Source organism: Rhincodon typus, chromosome 1 (genome assembly GCF_021869965.1).
Source record: "Rhincodon typus isolate 14 chromosome 1, sRhiTyp1.1, whole genome shotgun sequence".
In the NCBI taxonomy this organism is placed as follows: Eukaryota; Metazoa; Chordata; class Chondrichthyes; order Orectolobiformes; family Rhincodontidae; genus Rhincodon; species Rhincodon typus.
The window spans coordinates 161,831,809-161,851,796 of record NC_063332.1 but is presented as its reverse complement, the minus strand read 5'-3'; positions in this window follow the sequence as shown (position 1 = coordinate 161,851,796).

Below are 19,988 nucleotides of genomic sequence, written 5' to 3'. Positions count from 1 at the left end.
TTGCTGCTGCCTATTGAGAAGCTCATCCCGCAGCTCAACAAAGACATAAAAATTAGAGTTGCGCCTGGCATTGAGTAGGCCTCACAAGACTTCTCATTCAATTCTGCCACAAATCTCATCATACGCCACCCTGTTCAGATCCCTGTAGGATCCTGCCCGTAGCTGCTGACGCAGTGCCAGAGTAGCCTTGGAAACAAGTAAACTGGAGCACATGATGTGGAGGAGGGTTTTACTTGGGATTGCGAAAAGGATGACTGAAGTTTAATTAATGTTGATGTGGAGAAAGTTCTGGTTCATCCAGCATGCTATCAGGCATAAAAATAGCCCAAATGGAAACAGTCAGAGATAGTAAGAACTGCCGATGCTGGAGTCAGAGATAGCACAGTGTGGAGCTGGATGAACACAGCCCTCCCTCTCATCCCCACCTGCTTGACCTGTCTGTCTTCTCTCCCACCTATCCACTCCTCCCACCTCATTGACCAATCCCTATCACTGTCTACCTGCACTCACCTATCACCATCCCACCTACCTTCCCCAGCCCCACCCGTCCTCTCTCTATTTATTTCAGAGCTCCCTTCCCCCACTTCTGAAGCAGGGTCCCAACCTGAAACATCAGCTTTCCTGCTGCTCTGATGCTGCCTGGCCTGATGTGTTCCTCCAGATGTTATCATGTTATCACCAAATATGTTATCATCAAATGGAAGCATTTCCTTGCTTGGAAACATTGTGGGATTGCAAATTATTGGGTGATTGAAGAAATCTTGCAAACTTTACCCTTATCTTCATAGTGTGGTGTGAAGCCATGTTTGAAATACAATTGAATGGTTTTGTAAAAATAGGTTGAGCTACTCAAACAATTTTGCAAGCATTCTCCCAGTGGCTGAATATATAGATGTATAGATGTACACTCAGCGTAGCATTCAGTCCTACTAGTAACTGTCCTTTCAACTTCCTATGCCCTGTGTCTTGGAATTCCCTCCCTAAAACTCTCTGCCTCTTCATCTCACTATCCTCAACTTACTGCTTAGAATCTTTTTAGCCAAGCAAATGGTCTTCTGTCCCAATGTGAGTGTCACTGATGTAATGAGTAAATCATCATCTTCTCTTATTTGGTTACTATCTATGTGATGATAGATGAGTGGAAATTTGGCCTCCCCAATACTTTTGAGGAAGAGAATAAAAAAAGAAGATATTCCTAACTGTGCTTGCATTGCTTTCTCTCCCCATTTTCACGCCCCTCTCTCACTAATAACCTAAGGGGTGATTTTGAATAAGCAGCACAGGAGAATAAAACTGGCCTTTCCCATTGTAGGAAACAAAGTTAGGGGAGATGTCAGAGGTAGGTTCTTTACACAGAGAGTGGTTGGGGCATGGAATGCGCTGCCATCAGTGGTAGTAGAGTCAGATACATTAGGGACATTTAAGCGACTCTTGGATAGGTACATGGATGATAGTAAAATGAAGGGTATGCAGGTTAGTTTGATCTTAGAATAGGATAATAGATCGGCACAACATTGTGGGCTGAAGGGCCTGTACTGTGCTGTACTGTTCTGTGTTCTATGTAAAGTAGGTTTCCATAATCATCACCTGACTTGCAAATGCAAGGTTATTCTGCAGTGACCAGTTGGAAACAACATCATTTTATCTGCTTGAAAGCTGAGTTAGTGTGGGGACCTCTAATATTACAGAGGTGGTAAAGGACAAGAAATGTCAAATCAGGAAGAGAATTGTATATCCTGTGACTACTTCTGAGGTGCCAAAGAGTGGGGTGACAAACGTAAGACCTGAGGCACATATGCACTGCTGGGAGACAATAAGAAGGTTGATTGACAGATTAATTGAAGCTACACAGGTAAATTATGGGTGTATGAGAATTTATTTTCCAAAACAGGAAATCAGATCAGATAGTTGAAATATTTCATTCTGCCAATTGTTTCAAAATTGAACTTCTAGTATTTGAATTCTGAATCTCCTGAATATGAACTACCTTCCGAATTAAAACATTATGTTTTACCAAATCAAAATGTTTACCAAGGTGAAAATTACTCTGAATGCAGTTACAGCACAAATATTACAGAAATGGAAAGGACTTCTGTCTGATATGTGTATCATTCCAAACCGTAACCATTGTGAAAGCAATTTTATTCCACTCTCTATAAAATCACCCATGATCCAGAGAAAGGTTTATCAGTTACAGCCCAGTTGATATCATTTTTGCTTCCAAGTCAGAATATCATCCATTTAGGCTGCACTCCAGGGCCCAAGAAAACTCAAGGTTGATATCCAAGTGCAGTAATGACTGGGTGCTGCACTATTAGAGGAACTGTCTTTTGGATGAAATGTTAAGTTAGCACCCTGCCTGCCATCTCAAGGGAACATAACAAAATCCCTTTTTTAAATTCACTCTAGAGATGTAGGCATTGCTGGCTGGGCCAGCATTTATTGTTTATCCTTAATTGCCCTCAAGAAGGTGCTGCTGAGCTGCCTTTTGGAACTGCTACAGTTCATTTGCTGTAGGTATAAACAAGGGAGATCCATGATTTTGACCCAGCATCACTGAAGGAACGGCAATATGTTTTCAAGTAAGAATAGTGATTGGCTTGGAGGGGAGGGGATAGTGTTTCCATGTATCTGCTGTTCACGTTTTTCTAGATGCAATTGGTTGTGGCTTTGGAAGGTGCAGTCTTAGGAGCCTTGGAGAACTTCTGCATGTCGCAGTCTTTCAACAAATAGTGGGAGATAATCCTGACGTTCTGGCCAATGTTTATCCTTTAGTCAACATTACAAAACAAAATGGATTATCTGGTAATTATCACTTAGCCATTTAAGGGAATTTCCTGAACCAGGGAATGGGTCAGGACTACTGGAAGAGTTGAGCTGAAGGCTCACCCCTGGGGCAAGGCAAGGTGAATCCAGGCTTGGTTGGCACCACGCTGTGGTGAGTTGGGTGAAATTTGTGTTATTGCAACTGGGTTTTCTGAGTAGTGTTCATCAAATCAAGTGAATCTTGACCATGGGTTCATGGTGCTGATATCCACTAACTCAATATGGTACAAAGATCATTGGGAGGAGGTGATGGCCTAACGGTACTTTTGCTGAACCATTAATGCAGAGACCACCTAATGTTCTGGGGACTTGGATTCAAATCCTGCCACGGCAGATGGTGCAATTTCAATTCAATAAACATTTAGAATTAAGAGTCTAGTGATGATTGTCATGGAAGAAAAGCCATCTGGTTCACTAATGCTCTTTAGGAAAGGAAACCTCTGGCCTACATGTCACTCCAAACCCACAGCAATGTTGTTGACTCTTAAATGCCGTCTGACCCATTAGGGATGGACAATAAGTATTGGCCTGGCCAATGATGTCCACATGAGAATACATAAGCAATAAGTGATAACTTCCTCATCTTCATGACTAAGCAGAGCTCCACTTCAGAGTTGCAGTGACATTTCATGAACATGCAGGAGGGCAAACTCATTTATACAAAATATCATCTCCTTTCCAGAATATACGGCTTACATCTTCCACACGATTACTGAGTATTTCTCATAAAAAATAACAAATGAGTAAAAGCAATGGCCTAGAAATTGTATTGCACGGAGCTTGTTTGTCAGAGAGGAAGAAGGTCCAACTGGAATCTGTTGCAAAATCAATGAATTGTTAAATAAAAACCCAATGCATGTGTTTTGCCAATGGCATACATTGCTGAAGTGAAATGATGCACATTAAAACTATTGCAGACTGAATGCCTTTTGGAACTTGCACACTTGTTGACTGCCAAAGAACCCAAAACAGCATATGGTGTACGAGTGCCCACATTACACTCAAGGTCTCTACTGATTGATTGATAGATTTATTGTTGTCACATGTATCAACATGCAGTGAAAAGTGTTGCTTTACATGTTCTACAGGCAGATCGTACCATACAAAGTGCATCAAGGTGCAGAATATAAAGCTGCAGCCGCAGAGAAGGTGCAGACAGAGACATCAGAATTCACATTTGAGAAATCTGTTCAAAACTCTGATAACAGCAGGGAAGAAGCTGTTCTTGAATCTATGATTTTCACTTACATGAATGTAGAGCTAGGAAGAGTGGCAGGCTAGACTTGCCTCCTTGTATATCCATGTGAACATCTGAATTAGGCGCCAAGGGTAAACCCTTCAAACCTGCTCCACCATTTAATAAGATCTTCAGTGATATGATTACTCCACATTCCCACCTATACCTAATATCCTGTCATCCCCTTGCTTATTAAGAATTTATCTATCTTGGCCTTAAAAATATTCAAAGATTCTGCTAGCACTCTCTTTTGAAAAAGAGGATTCTAGAGACTCAGAACTCTCTGTAAGAAAAGTTTCTTCTCATCTCTGCCTTAAATGGGCAACCATTATTTTCAAACAGTAACATCTGGTACTAGATTTTTGCACTAGATGAAACATCCTGTCCACATTTACAACACCAATCTTTGAGCCATGCATTTATTTCTCTAAGCCTATTTGCGTTATACTAATTTGCTTGTGTCTCAGATAATAATACAGAGATTGTTACCTTTGATGATATGCCTTTTTGATTTACACCTAGCTCCTCATACCCACTGCATAGGTCCTTTTCCTTTGTCCTTCCTAACTTCTTGGTATTACACAAACCACAACAATTGGATTCTCTGCAGTTTTTACAGGTAAATTCTCAATCAATAAAGTTTAATAGTTCCTCAATCTATAACGAGAGGGAATGCAATGCAAAACACAAGGAAAATGACACCACATTAGTAAAAGGGAATTTTTTCTCACATGCAAGCCTTAATTGCAATTTTTATTTGGTGCAGGATTTAATACTCAGATAATTTATTTTAAAACATGTAGAAGGACACAATGAAAGGTGTGTCTTATGAGGAGATATTGAATAATTTAAGCCTGTACAGACTAGGATTTAAAAGAATGAGAGGAGATCTAACTGAGGTATAAAAGATGCAAAAGGGGTTTGACAAAGTAAACATACAGCAGATGTTTCCCCTTGTGGCAATCTAGAATGACAGGTCATAGCTTTATGTTAAGGGGTCACAGATTAAAAACATGGATGAGGAGAAATTAGTTCTTGTTTGGGACCATGAATCTGTGGAATTCACTACCCCATAGAGCAGTGCACGGAGGGAAGTGGAGTTGAGGCTGAGGTGAGATCAGCCATGATAGCATTAAACGGCAGAGGAAGCTCGAAGGGCTGAATCGCCTGTTCCTGCTCCTCGGTCTTTTTTTTTATGACAAATAAAACTCCAATAATTTCTACAACTGTAAACTTGAGCAGGGTCAACTGACTTTGACTTTTGATGTATTCTTGCTTGTGATGTTGGCACCTGTTGCACATCCCTAATTAGCTCTCTTGCTCATTTCATAAGACAGTTAACAGTCAACCATATGTCTGCGGGTCTGGAGGAGCCACATGTGGACCAGACAAGGTAAGGATGGTAGATTTCCTTTCCAAAGTGGATTTTAGTGAATCAAGTGGTTTTTGTGATAATTGACATTGGATTAGCTTTTCCTATCAGATTTTATTGAATACAAATTTCACTACTTGCCAGGGTGGGATTCAAACCCATGTCCCTAGAACTTTAAACATAAACAGAAATTGCTGGAAAAGCTCAGCAGGTCTGATCCTTCCTCAGAGTTCGGACCTGAAATGTTAACTCTGATTTCTCTTTACAGATGTGCCAGACCTGCTGAGATTTTCCAGCACTTTCTGTTTTTGTTTCTGATTTACAGTGTCCACAGTTCTTTTGGTTTGCCCTAGAACCTTAGCTTGGAGCTCTGGATTACTAAATCAGTGACATTGCCACTATGCCTCCAACTCCCCTAATATTAAAGGAATTCAGCAACATGGCGACAGCCAGTAATGCTTTTCCTCCTTGTAACCATTTTGATGTGCCCAAATATGGTTTAAGTTTAAGTTTATTGCAACATGAAACAGTGGCAGAGTGAGTGAGTTGGCACAGGGACAGATAGAACGCAGGCACGGAGTGACGACCATTATTTGGAGCCACAATAAACTTGTGCAGTTAGTGATTATTTAATTTTTGTTTATTTATTCACTCCTGGGATGAGGGCAACACTGGCTAGATTGCCGATCCTTAATTATCCTTTGGAAGGTGGACAGCTTGCTCAGGATTCAGCCAACAGGAACGAGTACTACACAATCACAGCTGGAATCACATTGCCAAAGCTTATTGTAGCCTGAGGGCCAGTATTAGGAAGGAAAGTGTCAGCAATTTAAGACATCTGGTCAAGAGCCTCTGGTTTGCACCCACTTACAGAGGTCATCAGTTTATACTTATTAGTTGTAATCTGATGGTTTTATTGTCCCAAACCGTATCTTCCTCTCACTGCATCCCGTCCTGCAACACACCATAAAGTAATTTCAATTCCATTAGCTGTCCTCTCAAGCAAACAAACAAATAGGCAGTGGTTTGTTTCAAAGTTTTAACACCCCTGCCATAAGGAAACATTAACAATCCCACTCTTTTTAAAGGGTTATTTTTTAAACTGTAAGCCCTTTCTCAGTCTTAATGGGAATGATATGGTTTGTGTTAGTATGAGGAGACAGAAATTGCAGCTTTTAAAAAAATGCTGTTGTTTTTGTTCAATTCTCTATCTTGAGTCCGCTTAAGTTGCAAAATATCTTAAATTTACAATTAAATACAAGTCCAGCAGAAACATATATATCTGATTAGCTACATGCAAATTTCCTGATGCTACATTATTGTCACTGCAAGTTAAGTAAGGGATGGTAAGGAAGACCATACCCAAATGTATTTCAATTGGAAGTTAAAGAATACTGGAGTTCAATTTATATAGTGGAGGAACTGAAATGCTGCAAGTGATCCATCATCTACACTAACTGCATCCTTCAGGAATCATCAAACACTTAGTCAATAGCAATTAGTGTGAACCTGTATTATTTATTCCTTGCAGTTGGTCTCTCAAGCTAAGCCCTTTGAGAATAAAACAAGTGACTTAGGTTTCAGTTAGCCATGTCATTCAGTCCAGAGGGAGGATGAAGAGAATTATTTTTATGCAGTGAGTTGTAATGATCTGAAGTGTGTTGCCTGAAAGGGTGATGGAATCAGATTTAGTAGTAATTTTCAAAAGGAGAATTGGATACAAATTTGAACAGGAAATGTCAACAGGGCTTTGGAAAAAGCACAGGGTTGGGATTAAGTGGATAGCTTTTTAGAAAAGGTGGCAATGTCATCATTGGCATGGTAATATTGCACAATTCATATGAAGGAACTTTATGACTTAGACAATACTGCATGATCTTTGTTTCCTCACATCCAAATAAAATGAACTAAAGTAATGTTGTTTTGTTCAAAAACGCTGCTGCGTTGTATTTTATTCGAATGGTTGAAATACTTCCATTCATCTGAAACTTGTCAAATCCTGATATGGAGTCATTTGTGTCTCTTTAACTCTGAGGCAGAACAAATTTCAAAACAAGTTGAAAGATTTATTGGGTTCCAGAAGGGATTATACAATGCAAGAGAGGATTACAGAGTTACTGCAAATCCCTCTTTCCGTAAGGCAGCTATCTTATTAGCTACCACATGCAGAGTTCCACAGTTCTATGGTTTACAGTTGTTGTCATTAAAAGGAACTATTGCTGATGTTCTTGAAAATTACTGTGAGAGTTATAATCTTACCAGCATTGCTCAGTTCCTCCCTTCAGAATTTCATCCTAAAATCTAATTAGTGATAATGCAACTGGCTGCAATATTGTTCCTGTCCATGCTCACTGTTTATGGCAATAATAAAGATACACCTAAAACTTTGGATAATTTTAAAAAGTTTTATACACCACAGCTGGTGCTAACTGTGGAATTCTGTTAAGCTTTCTCATGTGGCAAGTGTCTACTTTTAGAGAGATTTTACCCATTCCAGGCTCAAGGCTAGAGTATTTGGGAAAAGTGTTCCAATCCAGTATTTGTGAGCCAGTGTCCTAGCGCTCTATGACCCACCAACCCACTTAGTCACTTGGCTGTGAATACTCAGAATTGTCAGGGCTCCTGTGGTGTTGAAACAATGAGGTAGGAAAACTCTATTTATGCACACAGCTATGTTGCACTATTTAATATCATAAATTGATCTCCCAAAGGCATAATAACTCCAACCCTAAATAGCTCCCCCACCACACACTCACACACACACAATCACACACACACACTCTCTCTCATCTCCCTGTTCTGAAGGATTACTTCTGAAAAAGTTGCTGCTGAGAAGTGCATTAAACTCCACAGAATATGATAACATCACACAGACAAGAACCTCTTCTTGTTAGCATATTGAGTGGTTTTCCTCTAACACACTAGACCAAGTGGGCCCAGTCGATCCCAACCTAAAAGGAAGATGGTGCCAGGAAGTCTACCTAGTGGTAGCCACTGGTCTAGATAGCTTATACAACAATGGGCAAGTGATTCATCATACACCACATCCCATCCAGCAACACAATCTCCAGGAGAATATAACTCACTGCCCATCATTGTCAATCCCACTGCCTTTACATGGTGGTGAAGAGCTCGCAACTAAGAGGAATCATGGAACTCTTGGAATCTGGGAATGTTCAGAATTGTACCCTTAGCTTGGTTCAGTCTACAGCTGTCTGTGAATTGGACATTAAAACTATATGTTCTACTATTGCGACACTTAGCTCTGGAAATCCATGACACAGTGGTGGTGTCTACTTTACCCTACTTCTGAGTCAGAAGGTCTGAGTTCAAGTCCTACATCTGTCATAACATGATCAATACTGTCCTAGTGTCTTCTTCCTTGGTTTAGTATCAACTGTTTTACCATAAAAACACTCCTGTGAAGCACCTTTGGAAATTTTGCTATCTTAAAAGTGCAATATTATTACCTGTTCTTATTGGTACACTTCTGTGACTTGGAGCCAAATTTAATGTGGGGTTTGGGACTATTGCTGATTCTACTTAGCTCATCGTAAAAGTTGGCTGCACATTGGCAGACTTTAAAAAGAGGCCATCCTGCAGTAACTCACTGGCGCCGTTGGCCTAAGCAAGCAGAGAGTGGATCTCCTATCAACTCCAGCATTCCCATGAGCACGAGAATGCAGCAATGGGTGCTGCTGGGAGGGTGAGGAGTCCTGGAGATGATGAGACAATGGCCGCCAGACAGAAGGTAATTCTGAAGTTTTGGAACGAGAAGGATTAGGGAGGCTAGGGAGGGAGTAAAAGAGGGTGGACCTGTGTGTTTTGAAGGTCAGGCGTGAGGCATAAAGAAAATGGGTAGGTGGTAACATCTTGGAAGCGTGCCCTGATATGCACACAGCACTCTCAAATTATACACTCCTCCTTCCTCCCTGCCTTTGTAATCAAATCTACTTAAAAATTGGTCTCCCTACACTTTCTTGCATGCCCATCCCAAATGCTTTATAGCATGGACTATCTTTTAGTTGGTTAAATTTGTTTGTTAACTGGCTCAATTGCCTTTGTGTTTCAACATGTTGGGTGGGGGCGGGGGGGAGCGGGGCGGGGGAGCGGGGTGCGGAGGTGTGCAGGGGTAGGGGAGTGGGTGGGACAGGCTCTTTAATTATGCTTCTTTAAAGTGCCTCAGAACAATTTATTTACCTGAAAGGTCTTACTTAAATTGAAGCTGTGGTTGTTGTCGTAGGCCCTGGCTATACCTTTATGACCCTGGAACTTGTTAATAATGGCAACATGAGAAATCAGAAACAATACCTACTTACTGAAAAGGCAGTTAGAGTTCAGAGGGAGAGTTTGGAGCACAAGAGTTGAAGGAAAGCTTTGTAAGAGGGTGTGCTTTGACCTCAGTGTGGGAGCAACTGAGTGAGTAGGCACAACTATCAACATGCTCGCTAGATTTGAGAAGAATGGCAGGACGTTTGGTGGAGGTACACAAGTTGCTAAAGGGAATTGACAAAGTAGATGTAGAGCGGATGGTTGCTCCTGTGTGGCAACCTAGAAAAGAAGGGTCTGGACCTGAAACATTAGCCTTCCTGCTCCTCTGATGCTGCTTTGCCTGCTGTGTTCATCCAGCTCGACACCTTGTCATCTCAGATTCTCCGGCATCGGCAGTTCCTACTATCTCTAGAAAAGAAGGTGATAGTTTTAATCTGAAAGATAGCAGTCTTAAAACAGAGATGAGGAGGAATTACTTCCCTCAAAGGGTTGTAAATCTGTGGAATTTGCTTGTCCAGAGTACGGTGGATGCCGGGGCACTGAATAAATTTAGGGAGGAGATAGATTTTTAATTAGTAACAGGCAGGAATGTGGAGTTGAGGCCAAAATGGAGGTCAGCCATGATTGTATTAAATGGCAGAGCAGGCTCGAGGGATTGAATTGCTCACTCCCGCTCCTGGTTCTTATGTTCTACGAAGGCAATAGATGCGTCAGAGAGGAGTGAGTGGGGACTTGAAATCTAGGGAGAAAGGATGGAATTACTGAAGGGAATGGGGATGAGAACAAAGTACAAAGACAGTGGATGCATTGAAGAAAATAAAATAGAAAGCAAATGCAAGGAGGAACTATTTAGGGGCAGCTTAAGTTCAAATAAACCTTCAAAGTTCAGTGAAAGTCTTGTTCGCAAACCTTGCTTGCATTTGCCTTGTTATTAACTTAAAACTTAAAAGAACAATCCAGGTTGCTTGTATTATGTATATTTTAAATTTTGGCGTGTAATTAAATTGAATCAATATTCTTTATCCCAAATACATCTCATAACCTTTGGCCTTTCCAACATATTTTAATGTTTCATTTTTCTTTTAATGACTGACAAGAAAAGGTTTCAAGGTGTACAAAAGAAGAAAGTCATTCTTTTGCTTTCAAGAAATGCCTTACAGTCCAGGAGCAATTGAGGGCATATAGTCTACTTTCAAAATGAAATGTGTCAATTCTAAAAGCTTACCTATTTAATCAGCTCAAATCACAGGGATTCAAGTGTAAGTGTTAACTGTTAAAAGAAAACCTTGAGTTGCCCTTGCTTGGTTATTATTTTATGAAGATTTGCCAGAAATTATAAGGAATATTTGAAAAATGGTGAGAAATAATTGTTGATTAAGATCTAAATGTGCTATGTGATGTGATTAAAAGATTTGATATGGTTGATACAGAGATACTATTTCCACTTTTGGGACATTTCAGAATGAAAACAAGCCTTAAAATTTAGAGTAAGGTTTTATAGAGGCTGATGTCAAGAAGCTATTCTCCTTGCAATGGCTAGTGGAAATCTGGAACTCTTTCCCACAGAAAGCTGAAGTTCAATTGAAGCTTTCAAAACTGAGATTGGCAGTATCTTTTTAAGGCAATGGTATTAAGAGTTATTGAAACAAGGTGGGTAGAAAGAGTTAAGACATAGATCAGTCATGATCTAATTGAATTCCAGGAGAAGCTTCAGGGGTTGCAGGTCTACATCTATTCTTAGGTTCATGTGGTGTTTCTGCAGTAAATGCTTTGATATTTACTGGCTGAGGTTTCTAAGCAGTGGAAGATGAGTTCTGATAGCTGGAACTCCAACATTCCCCTAATGCCAGGGAGTTCTGAACCTGTTTCCCAACTGGAGGCTAACCCATTTGATAAACTTAGCTTCATGAAGGGCAGGGTAGATTTTATGCTGCTGGGGTAAAGATTGTGAAGCAGGTGTTGGGGTACAGTGTGAATCAGAAGACTAGATCAATATGAACAGTATGATTGCATGGCAATAGACAGAGACAGGAAGCAGAGATAGGGTGTGTTTGTGTTCATGGTGTGAGAGATTGATGATCCACGGGGAAGGTGAACAATGTGGATAAATTTGCATTGCTCTTCAATGCAAACTATTCCCATTTCCATCACTGTCACCGAGGATCCATAGATAGCATTTTCCAAACCTGTAGGTACTACCATTTGGAAGGCAAGGGCAGCAGATGCATTGGAACACTGCCAACTACAAAATCCCTCTAAGCCACTCACCATGCTGACTTGGGATGCATCGCTATTTCTTCAGTGTCACTGAGTAAAAATCCTGGAACTTCCTCATAACAGCACTGTGAGTCTACCTATACCAAATGGGTTGCAGTAGTTCAAGAAGGTAGCCCAGCACCACTGTCTTTTCAAGAGCAATTAGTGGCGGGCAGAAATTACCAGCCCAGTCAGCAAAGCCTGCATCCCATGAAAGAATAAAAAAGAAATTCAGGCCCTTTTTCTCTTCCTCCCTCCAGCTTTCTGTACCTCTACTTATCTTCTACTTGCATTCATTACCTTTTATTTCTGTCTTTTTGTCACCTCTTCACTTCTTCCTCCTCCGTCCTCCTTCATTTCTTACCCTCATCCTTCACTTTTCATTTTGTGAGATGAAGAAGTACTCAGCCTGGGTGGATAGATGAATGAACAGGCAGGCTTGTCAGAGACAACAAGGTGCAGGGCTGGATGAACACAGCAGGCCGAGCAGCATCATAGGAGCAGAAAGGCTGATGTTTCGGGCCTAGACCCTTCATCAGAAAAGGGGGAAGGAAAGGGGGTTCTGAAATAAATAGGGAGAGAGTGGGAGGCAGATAGAAGATGGATAGAGGAGAGGATAGGTGGAGAGGAAACAAACAGGTCGAAGAGGTGGGGATGGGGCCAGTAAAGGTGAGTGTAGGTGGGGAGTTAGGGAGGGGATAGGTCAGTCCAGGGAGGACGGACAGGTCAAGGGGGCGGGATGAGGTTAGTCGGTAGGAGATGAGTTTGACACAGGGTAGGTTGGAAAACTCTCTCCAAAGTAGTACAGTACTTTCATTCCAAATCTACTTACTTATGAACGTAAGTAAAACTATTTGTCTGATCCTCTTGAGATGTTGCCTCAAAATATTTCAAGTGTCACATCCATCCACAAAACAATTTGATTTTTCTTGATTAGGGCAGCTTCATACATGCCATTGGTACATTCTCAGCTTTTTAGAAATGAAAGGCTGTTGGACATCTATTATAGGACAAGCTACTATTTTTCTTTCTTTATTCATTAATGGGATGAGGGCATCACTGGCCAGGCAGCATTTAGTACCTATCCCTAATTGCCCAGAGGGCAGTTCAGAGTCAACCACATTGCTGCAGGCCAGACCAGGTAAGGATGGCAGTTTCCTTCCCTAAAGGACATTAATGAACCAGATGGGTTTTTCCGACAATCGACAATGGATTCACGGTCATTATTAAATTCTTAATTCCAGGATTTTTTTTTATTGAATTCAAATTCCACCATCTGCCATGGCAAGATTCAAACCTAAGACTCCAGAATATTATCTGGGTCTCTGGATTAACGGTCCAGTGATAATACCACTAGGCCATGGCCTCCCCAAGCATGCCAAAACCTAGCTTGGCAGCATGTTAGTGAGTGCATCTTTTACCCCATTGGTACCTTCATATTTCATTTTTTAAGTAATTCATGGCATGTGGGTGTTGCTGGTTAGTCCAGCAATCATTGCCCATTCCTAATTGCATAAAAGGTAATTAAGAGTTCTGTAGGGTCTGGAATCACATGTATGCCAGACCAAATAGAGAGGCAAATTTCTTGCCTCAAAAGGTATTAGTGGAGCAGATAAACCTTTATGAAAATGGACAGTATCTACATGGTTATCATTAGACCAGCTTTACATTGAAGTCACGTTTCCCCACTGCCATGATGGGATTGGATCCCATCAACCATTTATTTCCTCCAGTTCTCTGATCATTTTCTTGCTGCTTTTTGAAAGCACTGAATCATGCTGGAATAAAACTCCTTTAAGTGGCAGCAGACATTCCCAAACATGATATTTTCTATGTGTAAATAATATATTTACATTTGTCAGGAGCAGTGAGCCATAACGATTGTGGAATAAAAGTTGGGTAAAATGTACATTCCAGTCTTCCTTTCTGAATCCACAAAAATAGTGGATTTGTAGGTTTGAAAACCATCTAAAACATGTTTGTCTTTTTGAACAAATTTTATTTTAAAACTTGAATTGCAGCTGATATCCATCTCTACGAACTGTTCCCCCAATTTTCAAGGTCCTACTTCATGACAGCACTGTTGTAAATTGTTTCCTTGGCATTTAGAGAAATATAGATACATTACAGTGCATGACATATAAACATATTTTTAAAGAACAAAATACGTGCATAATAGCAACCAATAGACAAATGACCTAAGAAAAAACATTGTATGTATTACCTGGGAACATTTCAATCCATGCAGGAAGAAGTCAAACAAAGCTAAATATTGGACCAAAAGAGAAGGTAGAAATGGAATTTCCCTGATATTCATTGATTATTCTTATTTGGTCTGTTCTGAGGAGTGGATGGGATTTAAATGCCACCTTTGATTTGTCAACTTATGGGGAAAGACTAGTTCAAAAGTTAGAAATTTTACAGAAAGCATCCATCCAGACAAGAAAGCCAAGTCAGAGCAACATAACTCAGTAACGCAGACTAGGATGCATGTAACTTATGCAAGAATAGCCTGCTTCCACACTGTAGGAATTCTGTGATTCTATTCTAAACCCTTGAGCTAAACCAGGAAACAATTAATGTGAACAATTAATTAATATTTCGCGTGAAAACGTATTTTATTCAAGTCACCTATTTGATTGCATTTTCTCTTAAAATGTAAATCCTTATTGTTTGATTGTAACAAAAGACACTTTGGAGGTTTTTCTCTCTTTACCTAACATCATCTATTTAAGCTTGTAGCAAACTCCAGAGTTATTCTTTTTTAAAATTTATTCTTTCATGGGATGCAGGCATTTCAGGCTAGGACAGCTTACCGAGCTGTGGTGGTCCCCACCCTCCTGTATGGCTCTGAGATGTGGACTGTCTACAGCAGACTGGAGCAGTACCACCAATGCTGCCTGCACAAGATCCTGTGAATCCACTGGGAAGAAAGACATACCAACACCAGTGTCCTCAACCAGGCCAACATTCCCAGCATCGAAACAGTGACCACCCTTGATCAGCTATGGCCTGGCCACGCCGTCCACGTGAACAGTTAGAGACTCCCCAAGTAGGTGCTGTACTCCCAGCTTCAAAACAGCAGGTTGAGGCCCAAGGTGGACAGAGGAAGCACTTCAGTGATATCCTCAAGGCCTCACCGGCAAAATGCAACGTTCCCACAGACAGCTGGGAATCGCTGGCCCAAGACCGTCCAGAGTGGAGGAAGACCATCCGGGAAGCCGTCGAGCACCTCAAGACTTGCTATCAGGAGAAAACGAAAACCAGGTGAAAACAGTGAAAGGAGTGCACTGCCACATCAATTCCCCACACACCCTTTCCCGTGACGAGCAACTGCCCCACATGTAACAGAGCCTGCAGTAGCTGTATAGGTCTCTACAGCCACCTACGGACTCACTGTGAGAGTGGAAGAGAGTTATCCTCATCCATGAGGGACAGCCGATGATCTTGATGACACCACCTAAGGATGGCAGATGTCCTTCCTTGAGGATCTTCATGAAAAGATGAATTTTTACAACAATTGATGGTCAACTTTACTGAGATTAACTTTATGTTCCATATTTATTATTTGAATTGAAATTCTACCAACTTGTGTTAGCGGGATTTGATCCAACGGTCCCAGAGCTTTTGTATTGTCTATTCAGAAGTGACGTTATCAGTGTGTTGCTGTTGCCAAATTGATCTTTGGCCAACACATGTAAAGCAATGCTGTCAATTGGAATGGAAGACAGGATCATGGCTTGTAGTTTTCTTTGATGGAATTATTGGCTGCCTCTTGTTGTCCCTAGCACTCAAATTGATATTAACGTTTTAAAAATCCACTGTAAATTTAAACTTTACAGCTAATTAGGAATTGTATCTCTATGACAATGTGTTCAGACAGCACATCTAATTTTTTTACAAACTATTGGAGATCGAAAGAAGAAAACAAGATAATTATTCCTCACTGATACTGTTGGGAAGTTCTGTACAGTTACATTTACAATATAGTGACTGATTACCAAAAGGAAAAATCAAGATCAAACTATATGAGAACAACATAAATCACTCTGCTTGAGTATACTTTTCCATTGGTAGATTGTGCATTTTACTCTCCATCATTATCATTTTTTGCACAACCTAATTATTTTTTGATTAGCATGGAATTCTTTAAATGAAGAGGATCCTGGTTCCATTACCAAAGGAATCTTATCCATTTTCTTTCAAGTTCCTCTTTACACTTAAGTAAATTATATGATGCAGCTATTCTTTAATTAACATGAAAATTCTGCCTACGCCTGCCCTGACAGTCTGCAGGCTGGGAGTGTTCTATTTGATGCTCCTTTGAAGTATACCAGAAGCCTATTTTTTGCCAATTTTCTTCTGTATTACTGGGTAAAGTTCCACACATTGGCAGTACCTTATCCAAGTGAAGAGACAAAGACTTGCACTTATCACATATGGCACAATATTTTTCTTTCACTAATGGGATCCGGGCATTTCTGGCTGTGCCAGCATTTATTGCCTGTCCCGAGTTGCCCTTGACAGGGTGGTGGTGAGCGACTTCTTGAACCTTCAAGTCCTGTAGGGAGACCCACAATTCCCTCCGTAATGGCACTGTGGGTTTACCTACAATACATGGACTGCAACAGTTCAACAAGGCAGTTCACCACCTTCTCAAGGGCAACTAGGGATGGGGAATAAATGCTGGCACAGTGAGTTCCACGAGTGAATGAAAAAAAAATTGAACCTTACATTGTATGAGCACAGGACCTCCCAAAGTGATACTGCAGGTCAGGAGTATTTCCATTGTGTGCCATTACTAGATTGAATCCACAAGGAAAGTTTATCATTGAGACTTTTATGTCAGAGCAGAGACACTGACAGGACAATTTTAAGAACACCCCTCTCCACATGGACTTTTACCCATCAGGAGGGGATGTAGAAGTTAGACACAGGAATCATGCTTTCAATTCAGGCAGGGAAGTCAATAAGCCCTACAGGTCTTCCCATCAGTTAAAGTCAATGGATGGAAAATCTGTTATGGCCAGGTCACATCTTGTAAAGCATGCCTTGATGTAGACAGGATTTTCTCCCAGAAGAACAACACACAATTCTACCTAAAGCCTATACACAGCATCTTCTTGTTAGGGGGTCTAGACAATAGTCAGGAGCAGGGATATTTGCTGATTATTCTTCTCAACCAGCCCAAATACGTAAAACCTTGGATGGAATCTCAGGTTCTCCACTTGCTGTGACACACCTTTGTATTTGAACCCAAACCTTCTGGCCCAGTGTTAAGGACACTTCAACAGCAGCTTAAAATCCCTTAAAATGTCTAGTGAATGTGCAGAAATCTGCCAGATAGAAATTGGTTGCAGCTGTGCCAACCCGAGCAAGAAGTCTTTGTGTGTAGATAATGATAATAGTTCACTGGGTATATAATGTTCGAAAGGATATTGATGGGGTCAAAGGAATAGTGTGAGTTGAAATCCTTCTCTAGTGCTTGCAATGAAATCTTCCCAACCTCTTTATCTAGACTAATACAGTTCATGTTTTTTCCTTGTTTAATAAACTTTTTATTCTTTGTGTTAAAAATACACTGGCACTCATATGAATATTTTCAGTAACTGACCACCACAATTAAAAATAATAAGGCTAGAGTCTTCCAAGCCAGGTTTCACCCTGGGATCTGATTTGTTGCATGAGCTGGGATCAGAATACTACTAGTTAACTGTTCCTTGCTCTGTATATACATTTTAAGTCTATGAAATTATATCAATTAATTTTAATTTGCATATGTTGGCATTCCTGTGTGTACTCGTGGACAACTTTAAGATCTAGGTGTTCAAAAATATGTTTTAAATGTACAAACTTCATTGAAACATTGTGGTTCAGAATGTGTTGGAGCAGTATGTTTAGTAATGTGTGCTATTGGTAAGGCATGACTTTACAAGTTTCGCTGTTTCAGTCTTTGACATAGCAAATTGCTGAAAGTGTGGTGATGATGGTGTGGTAAGGGATATGGTGCATCTGGGACATGAATAAACAGAAAATAAACTGTGTATCACCTTAACCAATCCAACGGAAGGAGCAAGAGACTGACAAAACATCTGACGAAGAGATTGACAAAGGACATTTTTTTGTATTTTCTAAACAACCTGTTCAGTCATGTTACTACACATCTCTATAGTAAGGTGGGATTTGAACCCTGGTCTCCTGGGTTAGAGATCAGGACGCTATCACAAGAATCTTTGCAATGTGACAAGGAAATATAAACCAGATTAGGTACATTCAATATCAAAACCACAGGACTGAAAATAAATAGAGAGGGAATGAAAAATTGGAGAGAAGAAGACAGACCAAAAACAAATTTTAAATTTAAAACTTGACATTTCTAAAATCTTCAACAGCAATTAAAACCTGAAGGACTGAGACTCCTCATTTGTAATATTTAATTTTCAGTGCCAAAGAAGTTATCTGACAATGTTTAATGCTTTATACATCATTAAAAGTACTTAGACTGAAACAGATAAGACAACTTTGTTTTTTGTGTTGTAAACTCATATATACTGCGCTAATCCAGCAATTTACACCCTTCAATAATTTCAATATGAGGGATACAATAAGATGTTGTTTTGGTGATGTTGATAACAATAGGACCATATCTAGGAAGCAAATTTGGATATTTAAGTTTAATAGGAAACTGATCTATGTCTGAAGCTTCTGTAATACTTAGGCATAAATAAAGTTGAGATAAAATTGTCTCCCATTGCTTTGAAAGGAAGATTTGGGTCAATGCACTTTCCTTGGTTCCAGTTGAACATTTATTAATATAGCAGATTAAGTCAAATGTCAAAAAAATGACCTTTGCTCAAAAGAACATACTTAATAGTTTGTCACAGAAGAAGGCAGGAATTCCATTTATATAGAAGCTTTCATGACCTCAAGACATCACCAAATGGTTTTCAGACGGTGAAGTACTTTTAAAACGTAGTCACTGTTGTAATGCAGGAAATGCAGCAGCCAATTTGTGCGCAGCGAGCTCTCACAGCCAGAAAATGAAAATAACTGACCAGAAAGACTGTTTTGTTAGAAGTTGATCTATTTGAAGATACTTCTAAAATTGGCAGTCTATTAATTCAGTTAAAAAAAGCTACTGGATTCTTTTCCTCTCATTAAGCTGGTAGTAGAAGGCATTTTTCCCGCCAAAAGATAAAATTACACTATTTCACAATGCAGCAAGTCCTCATACAGTTAACAAAACCACAATCACCTGGAAATTGTGTAATTCAGCCTGATGTTAATTGTTGTAATGTACAAAGGGCACATCACTCAAATCAAAAGGCATTAACCGTGGCGGCGTCTGCATTATATTTCAATAATAGCACAAATCATCACTCCTTGACCTCCAGGCTCCATTTTAATAAACAAAGCAACTGCTATATTTTGAGCCAGAATCTAATTACTGTGAAGCAGACTTTATTCTTTAATTTATTCTGACATCAAATACAGCATAAGTGCAGCTGTAAAGGCATTTAGCATTTGGGGGACATCAATGAAGCTAATACTAAAAAAAAATGAAGTTAAGAGCTTTTGAAGAAACCTACACTGCTCACAGTTCTGGAGTAAGAATAGAATTTGTTTTCTTGCAGGATGTTAATAATAGAAGTTTAACTCAGCTTGTGTTCAAATTCCAGGCTGCAATTCCTACATTGACTATACTCTGTTGCTACTCACATTCAAAGATTCCGTTTAATACAGATGTGAGAAGGGTGGAAGTTGGGGGTCAATTTCCCCGGGATTTCTCTTGCTTTTCAAACATAATGCTGCTTATGCTGTTTTTCCGATATTTCTGGCCTTTTCATCAATATTATTGGATACAGGGGAAAAAGTAGAAATTCACCTCCCATGGCCCAAGTAAAACATTACTGTAAGGTACAAAAACAAAGTTGCTGGAAAAGCTCAGCAGGTCTGGCAGCATCTGTGGAGGAGAAAACAGAGTTAACGTTTCGGGTCCGGTGACCCTTCCTCAGAACCGGACCC